The sequence below is a fragment of the Eublepharis macularius genome, chromosome 14, assembly GCF_028583425.1.
Source record: "Eublepharis macularius isolate TG4126 chromosome 14, MPM_Emac_v1.0, whole genome shotgun sequence".
In the NCBI taxonomy this organism is placed as follows: Eukaryota; Metazoa; Chordata; class Lepidosauria; order Squamata; family Eublepharidae; genus Eublepharis; species Eublepharis macularius.
Genome location: NC_072803.1, coordinates 24,729,092 through 24,738,868, shown reverse-complemented (window position 1 = coordinate 24,738,868; position 9,777 = coordinate 24,729,092).

Sequence of the window (9,777 nt, the reverse complement as noted above, 5' to 3'; positions counted from 1 at the left end):
ACAGGAGGACAGAACAAATGGGATACTCAAATCTGCTCGGCTGAAACTGAAACAGCAATAAAATGAGGAAATGTAGCGACATCAACCACAGGCATCTATGCTATGATTCCTTAACAGTCTTCAACATCCCAGAGAATCTGAGGGGGGAAAAGGATGCTTACAGATTGTGAAAAGAGACGCAATGCTTTAGTTGTACCCACCACAGAAAATCCATACTGCAGAACCCTACAGATCTCTCTGAAACACACCGAGAGACACACAACCCATGAAGGCCTCCCTGTGTTGTCTGATTCTTGACCTTGCAACGTCAGCTCTGGGTTGGGAAATTCCTGGAGATTTGGGGAGTGGAGCCTTGAGTGGACGGGTGTTGAGGGCGGGAGGAAACTCAGTGGGTTATAATGCCATAGAGTCCACTGTTGAAAGCACCCATTTCCTCCAGGGGAATTGATCTCTGTTGCCTGGAGTTCAGATGTAATTCCAGGAGACCTCCAGGCCCCACCTGGGGGCTGGCAACCCTATGTGCAATCAACTTCCAGCATGTGAGATGCATCTTTATCCATCGATTGAGGTGCATGGTCATTCTGCTCAGGTTGGATGCCTGCCTGCCAATCCACAGAGCAGAATCAGAATATGTCTCAACAAGTAGATTGGCCCTTCTGGCTTCTTTATCCTACAGCCTCCTTTGTCTGTTTAGTTGCATAGGGAATGGTTTCCACCACAGGCTTCATTGGTTTGGTCTTATCTTTGTTGTTTCTTGCTGCATTGCTTTGCAGCGACTCTGCAGCAATTTGCAACAAGGTGTTTGGCAGAGTCTGCTTTAATTTTTAGCCAGTTTGCTACAATCCCCCAGCAGTAGTCACGAGGCAGGTAGGTCCCAAAATCAAGCAGGATCCAAGTTAAGTGTTCGTTCCACACATTCTAGTCTTCTCTGGGTCTTGCACGTAGGTCCTTTGATTCATTAATACGTCATAGTTAAGCAGAGGAGCATCCACTCCTACGCCGTTCTCACAGCACAATGTACATAACCATCTTGCTGTATAATGGCCACAGAAATGAGCTGAGGCCTTGCCAGTTTCCAGCACATCAAATCTGTGACACGTAACCATCATCTCCTGAATTCAAACCAGACTGGCTTTCGGCAAATTTTTAAAAATGCTCTAAAAGCTACGTTTGCCTGAAGTTTATTTGGGTGGGAATTAATTCACTGAAATTTAGCAACATGCACACAATTGTCTTATAATGGAGAAGAAAAGTGTGTGGAAAGTGGCCACAAGTTGAGCAATGCATTGGAATGATCATAAACTGTCTTTGCAGTTCTCAAATGAGAATGTTGTAAGGGAAAGAGCTCTTCCTTCCAACTACATATCTCATGGTGCATTGCATAACTCTCTGCATTCTTACCAGCTGCACCACAGAATCCGAAAGGATTGGTTTTGGGGTGATATGTTCCAGAAGATTCTTCTTCATATGCAGATTTAGGGGCGCCCAACTCTTCCTGGTCAATATTAAACAAAAGTGATTAAGCAGCAAAACAAATATCAACCCCCCCCCCAACACACACACCCCAAAACACACGCACATATTGGAACAGTATTTCATGTTTAGATTCTGTATTCTGATTTGGAATTGTTAAAATATTAGCATGGACTGAGAAAATGTTTTTCCTTGTTATACCATGCATAGTTTTTTCACTGTTTTGTTTTCACTGTTTGTTTATATTTATTGCTTTAAAGTATTTATTTCGTTGTAAGCCACCTGAGTACTAAGTACTAAGCCCTGGCCCTGCCTTTTGCCCTCCCGTTTATCCCCGACCCCCGCATCCTGATTGGTTGATCAGCCATGTGTAACCATACCCTTCCTCTGCTTTCTTCCTCCACCAATCTTATTCCTCATCAGTTTTCCTTTTAAAAATATAATTAAATATTGTCACTGTGTGTTGTGTGTGCACACTAACCTTGACAGTATGAAGTAAATCATCTTCTCACCAGCACAAGCTATTTAGGATGACATTTTGTACAGAAGTCCCTGCGTTTCCTGTACTTTTCCATCCAGTTGTTTCCCAGGGTTTTTTTTATTTTAACTTTTTTAAAAAAATAATAATTTTGCAGAATTGCAATGTTGAGGGAAATACTGGGAAAAAAAGCAACTGAATCAAGGACATCATCACTTTCGAAACGTTCCTTGTTTATTCAAAACAACCAGTTTGGTGTAGTGGGTAAGAGCGCAGGACGCTAACCTGGAGAGCTGGGTTTGATTCCCCACTCCTCCTCTTGAAGCCAGCTGGGTGACCTTGGGTCAGTCACAGCTTCTAGGAGCTCTCTCAGCCCCACCCACCTCACAGGGTGATTATTGTTGTGAGGATAATGACAACATACTTCATAAACTGCTCTGAGTGGGCATTAAGTTGTCCTGAAGGGCGGTATATAAATCAGATGTTATTATTAAAGCAGAATCACAACTGCAACCCCTCTAACATGCATACATTACAATGTTGTAACACATGTGCAACAAAACAAAAGACACACTGACAGGCACCAATTTAGTTTGACTACTTCAAGTGTGGAATTAGAGGCCCAAAACGGATCTGATCCTCGTGGGTTGAAAATCTGCTCTAAGTTGAGCATGCAAGAAATTCTAGTGTTGTGTGAGGTAAAACCAGATGAGGGGAGAACCAAGTACACCATTGAGGGTTGGGGGTGGGAACCCTCTGTCTGCCCTGTGATGGGAGGCAAACTTTCTTCCCCAGGGAAGAAAAGGGAGAGAAAAATATGAGTGGTGTTATACCAAAGCGAGGGGAAAGAAAAAGAGGCCCTAATTAATTAGGATCTTTCATTGGTTTCATATGAAGATAACGAATTGTACAAAAGACAATGGGGTTATTGTGTCACATGTTTGTAGAGATCCCAGGTATCTACAGTGGTGATAGTGACAGAACTCCTACTCACTGCCTACACAAAGAGGGGTTAATTCAGGGCAACAATGCTGACTTGGTTGTTACTGATTATGTAAAGAAACTCCTAACAATGAAAATATGAAAGAACCTCTATCATGAACATATCTGATGTGAGCTTCACAAAATATTTAACACAATGGAACCTTCCAGGAACTTAAGGGTGCGGCTGGAGGGGCTGGAGGCTTTTAGTAACACATACTTCATTTCTTTGATTCCCTGCCTTATCGCTTCTGATGTTTCTCTGATTGTCACAGCTGTCTCAGTTCCCCACCCCTGATGTGGTAGAGCTCTTAATTAAGCGCACAAAAATGGGACAGCTGAATTTGCTGGAACGGCTTCTCTTGTTTGAAGTTAAGCCTGCGCTTCGGGGCTTAGTGGATCCAGACCTGGATAAGCTCCGATCTTTCAATGGATTGTGGCGCGCAGAGACGCAATCGAGCTCCTCTGACACCCACATGCACACACAAACAAACCCTGAGCAAATGAGGAATTAAATAAATACATCAATGTGTTAGTTTACAAATAGAACTGTTACTTGTTAGCCATAGTATTAACAGTCTTTCTCTTTTTTTCCTTTCCTTCTCAGGGAGTGTGTGTGTGTGCGTGTATGTTTTTGCTAAGCTGTGAAAGACGTTTGTTTCAGTTGCCAACATCTCTGCAGAACTAATGTGGGTGGATTGTGACAGATATAATTTCTCCATCCCACAGTTTCATCAACTTGAGTTCTGTTAAACTATACCCGCTGGGCTTAGCTCCTTTTAAAGTTTCCGCTTTGACAGGTAGATTTATTAGTCTTGAAATTTGTACAAATCAGATGTCACTTGTGGCAACTTGTCAAAATGTCAGTCTGGCGAGGGAGGCATGAAAGGATTTTCTGGAGAGAGAAAAAGAGAGGGAGAGAGAGAGAAAGAGAGTGAGCCAGACAGGAGGCGAGCTTTAGAGAACTGGAGCAAGCAGAAGAAAGAAGGTTGCAGTCCCTCTCGCTGCCTTGATCCTGGGGGTTTTGCTTTATTAAATACCTAGCACTACAGAGTGGAAGAGATACTGTTGGATACCCTTCTCTGAGTTGTCAAGGCTGACAGCTTGCAGTGATAGCCTCTGCCTCTTATTGAATGGAGTTTCTCTGCCTGTAATGGGGAGAATCAGTGGGCAAACAAGAGAGATGAAATTCCTATCCAAGCCACTGTGCCCTTCAACCATTCACATGGATCTCTGACAAGCATGATCTATGTGGCAAAATGAATTTGGGTGGATCATGTTTTGTACAGGAAACTCAGCACGCATTTAGAGCAGGATTTTTTTTTGAAAATCAGAAAGTATGAAAAGATTGTACTGAAGGCCAAGTGAAGTAGTCCTGTGCAGTAGTGAACTTCAGGGTTTGCGAAGCATTTTCAAAAAATAGTGCTCTCCTTCCATCTCGGTGGGGAGTCACTGGGGATGAATTGGTGTTGGTGAGTTTCTTTCACACATTCACATAAAACAACTGAAAAATTCCAGGCTCTTCCTACTCATCAGCTGGGGATGGGAACACGGAAGGAAAAGAAAATCCTTGTTAATCTGGGGTTGATTTAATGAACATAGAAACCTAAAGCACAGATGTAACTGGATTTTTAAAGCCTTTCTTGAGGCCCTCTCTTCTAAACCCTTTGGCATGTGAAAGCCTGGAATGATGGGACAGGCCGCTTACTTTCTGAGATTGGTAAGTCAGGTTGATTTCCCTAAAGATGCAGCCCCTGCATAGAAGAGATGAAATAGCAGATGCGATCAGCTATCCCAGGCTGAAGAGGTGCTATGCCAGGGTCCCAGTCCCTCCCCTTTGGAAAATTCCTACCCAACATTTCTATTTTTAAAAACCACCCAAGAACAGCTTACAGAAATGAAGCACAATAAAACCAACAGTAAAAGAAGCACAGATCCAAACAGCAACTTGGGCAAACAAACAAACAAAAAACAAAAAACAAACAAACGTAACCTCAGAAATGACAACTATCCAATATGTCATTCAAACAGAATTTTTACCTGGCATCTAAAAGATGTTAGCATAGGAGCCAGGCAAATCTGCGCAGGGGGAGAGCCACCACTACAAAGAGTTCCTCTCTCTCTTTCAGCTCGAACTTATATCCCTCTTTGCATACACTGACAATGGTATGAGATTTGCTTTCCCAATTCAATCCTATACAGCTGCAGAATACTATGAATTGGGGGTGTTGAAGTCAGGCTAGAGTTTAGGTTCTTCCTCCCTCCCTTCTTCCCCCTTCCTTCCTAGCTATCCATCTATCTGTCCGTCCATCTGCCCGTCATCCATCTGTCCATCTGCCCGTCCGCCTGTTCATCGATCCAGACAGTAATTTTTTTAAATCCCATCTTTCCCTCAAGAGCTCTTTGAGTCTCTCTACACAAGACACCTTACACAGGGATGCTCAACTTAAACATCTTACACTTGTTCTCCCATTGTAGATACACATGCACTGCTAGGGAGATGGAGTACACTTGAATATAAGACTGCACAGAAAGTAAGTCACTTGAGTGTCCCAGTGTAAGATGTCTCGTGTAGAGAGACTCTTTGTTGTTGCCCATTCTCCTGCTTGTAGGTCAAGTGGATGAGAAAGAATGCTGCAGTTAGCCCAAGCGATTCAAACATTTGCTCTGTCGAAATACACAACAGGGAAGAAGTTTCCGTATCATTGCAAGCTCATGTGGAAATCACTGATTTTCTGTTCATTTCTTTGAAGCTCCATCTAATAAGCAGGTGGGACCCAAGCAGGGATGCAAGGCCAGGTCTCCCTCCTCCACATCCAAACCTCTCTAACCATAGCATTACACTTGCTTTCTAATGAACTAATATTTAGTTGTCTAAGACCCTGTCTCAAGGTAGGTGGTTAGATCTGGTGAACTTCACACACCCCATTCAGCCCTTCAGCTCTATGGTGATAATTAGTAACATCCTGGAAGCCATGTGAGTATGCACTAATTAGTCAAACTCTGAAAATCTGTCATCAGAGTGCCACCATAATTACCTCTGCTGTGTTTTTCTTTCCAATGTGGGGAAAGAGTTTGTGACGATGCAGTGGGAAACAGGCCAAACGGCTGTGGAAATGTCGCCTCAGTCATAACCTCTAGACTCAGAGCCTTACTCCAGCCCATCAAGGCAGGAGCCTGGAGGCAGGGAGGCTGTCTTTGTATTTTTCTTCAGCTACTTCTGTTTATGACAGCACCACAATCGGGCATTATACAGCTTGACATTTGCATACGTCTGCAAGAGGAAAGAAAGTGATGACCGCTGACCGTATCTCTTCCCCTTGGAAAGTTGTTAACCCTTCACTCATTATTGGTGTATCTGTTAGTTACTCCTACAACCACAATAGGGTGGCGGTAGTAAGAAATAATGCTTAGGGGGAAAAAAATCTTGGCTCAATACTTGCACTAATACAGATGTCCCCATGTCTAATTTCTAACAATATTGTTAAAGGTTGGGACTCAAATCAGCACTCTGCTGGTTCGAATCCCACTCCTGCCATGAGCTCAGCAAGTGGCCTTGAGTAAGCCACTCCTCTCAGCCCCAGCTGTATTTTAAAAATAAAACTGACTTTGTCCACCACTCTGAGTGGGACACTTATCTGTCTAGAAGAGTGGGATTATTATTTTTTATTATTATTATTATTATTAATCCTTGGTTTCTGCATTTGAAAGGCCTAAGGTAGTATGTGTTGAAAAAGAACATTCATTGTTTGAGATCTTAGAAAGACACTGCTAGAAGGAGTAGATAATACTGAATTATTTCTACCAATATTTTGATTCAGCATAAGGCAACTTTACATATTTACTAGAATACTGAACTAGCATTTGGGAAGTCCTACTTGTATCAAGGGCAGCTTTCATCAAGTCCTTTGAATTTAAATCCCCACATGCTGTATAGAAAATGAAGTGATCTATCTGTTGGAGGAAGTGAACAAGATGGGAGACTGTAAAATATAGTGCACAAAGGAACTCAGCAATGCATTAACACACCATTTGCAAACAAACTGTCAGTGGATCTGCTGGTCCTATCCTGGCCTGTGTGCATTCATCTCAGTGTGGGCACAGTGCCTCCATTCATACAAACGATTCATGTCACCTGTGAGCAGGGCCGGCGTGTCCATGGAGGCTGGTCCGGCAGCCACCTCGAACACTGAGGTGCCGGAGGGGGCACTGGGGGTGGGAGTGCACGCAGTGGAGCTGGCAGCAGCAGTGCTGGCAGCTGAGTGGGAGGGCTGGGAAGCTGCCCGTGTGCTGCCCTGGCCAGCTGCTACACCTGGCCTGCAGCTGCTGCGCCCAGGTGGGAGCGTGTCCTGGTGGTGGCAGCGTGAGGCAGTCTGAGCATCTCCCAGCCCTCCCGCTCAGTTGCCCCATGCTGCCGCTGCTGCCTGCATGCAGCTGTGGGCCAGGTGCAGCAGGCGGCCGGGGTGGTGTGGGGCAACTGAGCTGGGAGACCACCCGCACTCCATCCCAGCTGCCTGCTGTGCCAATGGGGCCAGCTCACAGCGGCATATTGCGTGATGGTGTCACACGCAGTGATGTCATCACACAGTCCAAGTGCGCACGTGCGTGGGGGCGGCAACAGCCCTGAAGCTGCCCCTGGTCTTAGGCGCCAGAAACTCTAGCACTGGCCCTTTCTGTGAGATAAAGTGGGTCTCACAGGCACGTACCAGAGGGATATGGAATTTACTTGGCTGGCCCAAGTTATATTGTTGATCCTCAAGTATTGCTCACAGGCTTTTCCCTAACCATCTACAGGAATCTATCTTCTTGTAGGAATTCAAATCCAGGCAAGCATTTCCCTACCTTCTCTCTGTAATTTGGTATGTGTGTGCCAAGTTAGGCTTTTATGTGGGAACAGAATGGCAGCAAAAGCCAAATTCATAAAAAGAAAAAAAAATTACTTTACTTGAAATTAAAACCATCAATTACTGAAAGGAAAAACATACAGTAAGCAAAATCTGACAGCAACTGAGAAGAAGAAAAACAAAATGCAATCCTCTTTTACTTATCCTTCTGTGTTAGACTAAAAATTAGGTAGTTTCCAGCTTTCTATGCTGGCTGTCATTAGCTCACATATTCCCTTCAGTTAGACCAAGTTTTGGCCTCTGTTAAAAATATCTCCTCAGAAAATTTTGAAGATGCTTCTCTGGAATTCCTTGCATTCCAAGCAACGTTGCCCTGAAAGAATTCCTCCCTCCTTTAGACACCTCCAAACGCAACCCTTGTCTGATGGAAGGTCTTGGTCCGCAGGTTAAGAAGGTTCCTAGTGAACTCATTGATCTTGAAGGTTATGGCCTATATTTTAGGAGAAACCTATTGTCTTGTTGGTAGGAGGAGGGGGAGGAAATTAGGAACACTGAAGGATGGGTGTGGCCAGCAAAGGGCAAGACTCAAAGCACTCTTGGCTTGAGGTTCGCAGCCATGATTGTGTGTGAAATGTGGTGGTGGAAACCATTTCAGCCTGGGATGAACTTGTGGTTTATTCCCCTGCTTCAAGGGTTTATAGGGGCCTGTTAGGTTATGTCTTTTTTATACTTTATTTTTTTTTAGTATACTTCTCATAAGAGTCTGTTAAAGATAAATTACATGTATATACAGTCATGACTGACAGCAGGACCATGTAGGAAGGGAATAGGGGATTTATCCCTTCAACCTCCACTTGGTTTCACTAAACAAACATGCTATTATTAGCAGTTTCAAGGGGGGAAAGACAGGCTTTACAAGGATACATCTTTTTTCTCTTAAAATCTGCTAACAACCCCATTATAATTTATTAGCCAAACTAGGCAAGTGGTTGGAAAGTTAAATCCTGCTTTCTCTGTCTACAGGGTTGATTCAAATGGCATCTGTGTGTGAAATTCACCTTTAACAGACTGATCCATGATTTACAGGATGTCAGTTCTGGCCCAGGATTATGGGGGTCCCAAGTTGTGTGGGACTTCAGCAGTCCCCACCCTCCCAAAACCCAGTATCTCAAATCAGGCCTGGAAGCCCAACAGCGGCCATGCTGCTGACAGTATAAAGTGGTTTGAGTCAGGAGATTTGGCTTAATTAACAGCTACCCCCAAATCCTTTACTTCTGAAATTGCCATGCTGTGCCATTAAAAAAGAGAGTGAGAGAGGGGGGGTGTTTCACAGAGGAAGATTTGCCTTGAAAAGCCATCATTTGATGTCACCGGAGAGCTTCCGTTACTTCATGTGGTGAGCACATTATAATGGCTTATGTTCTGCCTTAAATACCCTTGATCCAGGTACGCCAAGCTTCCCCCCCCCTACTTTCTGGGCTGCGCTCATGTGTTGTGAACATACTGCGGTCATTTTCAAAGTTGTAAAAGAAAAAAGAAATCTACTGTGAGGGGAAAAAGAAATCAATTCTGGTTGCTAAAGTATGATGTGGATTTCCTTGTATGAGAACGGAGTGTAGTCTGCTTAGCCAGATCGTTTCAGCCAGCAGGGAGAAAAGCTGGGAGGGGGGGGGGGTGTCTGGCAGGAGTTCAGACTGCTCTCCAGCTCACACATCTGGTTCTTATATTTCAAAGTTAATTAGTCATATTGAGGCTGTCTGAAGATAAATTTATCATCCAGAAAAAACACAAACAGTTTGAAAAATGAAAGGAAGTGAGGTGACACGTCTTGACGTTTAAATAAATCATTTTAACATGATTAAAAAACTTGTCCTCTGTGACACCCAGAGCTCGGATACTTTGTAAAGACTTTTCTGACAAAGACAAGCCCCTCTTTGGTATACAAAGCCCCTGCCATTCAATTATACAGAATAATCTTTGGCCAATTACTTTCCTGAGTGA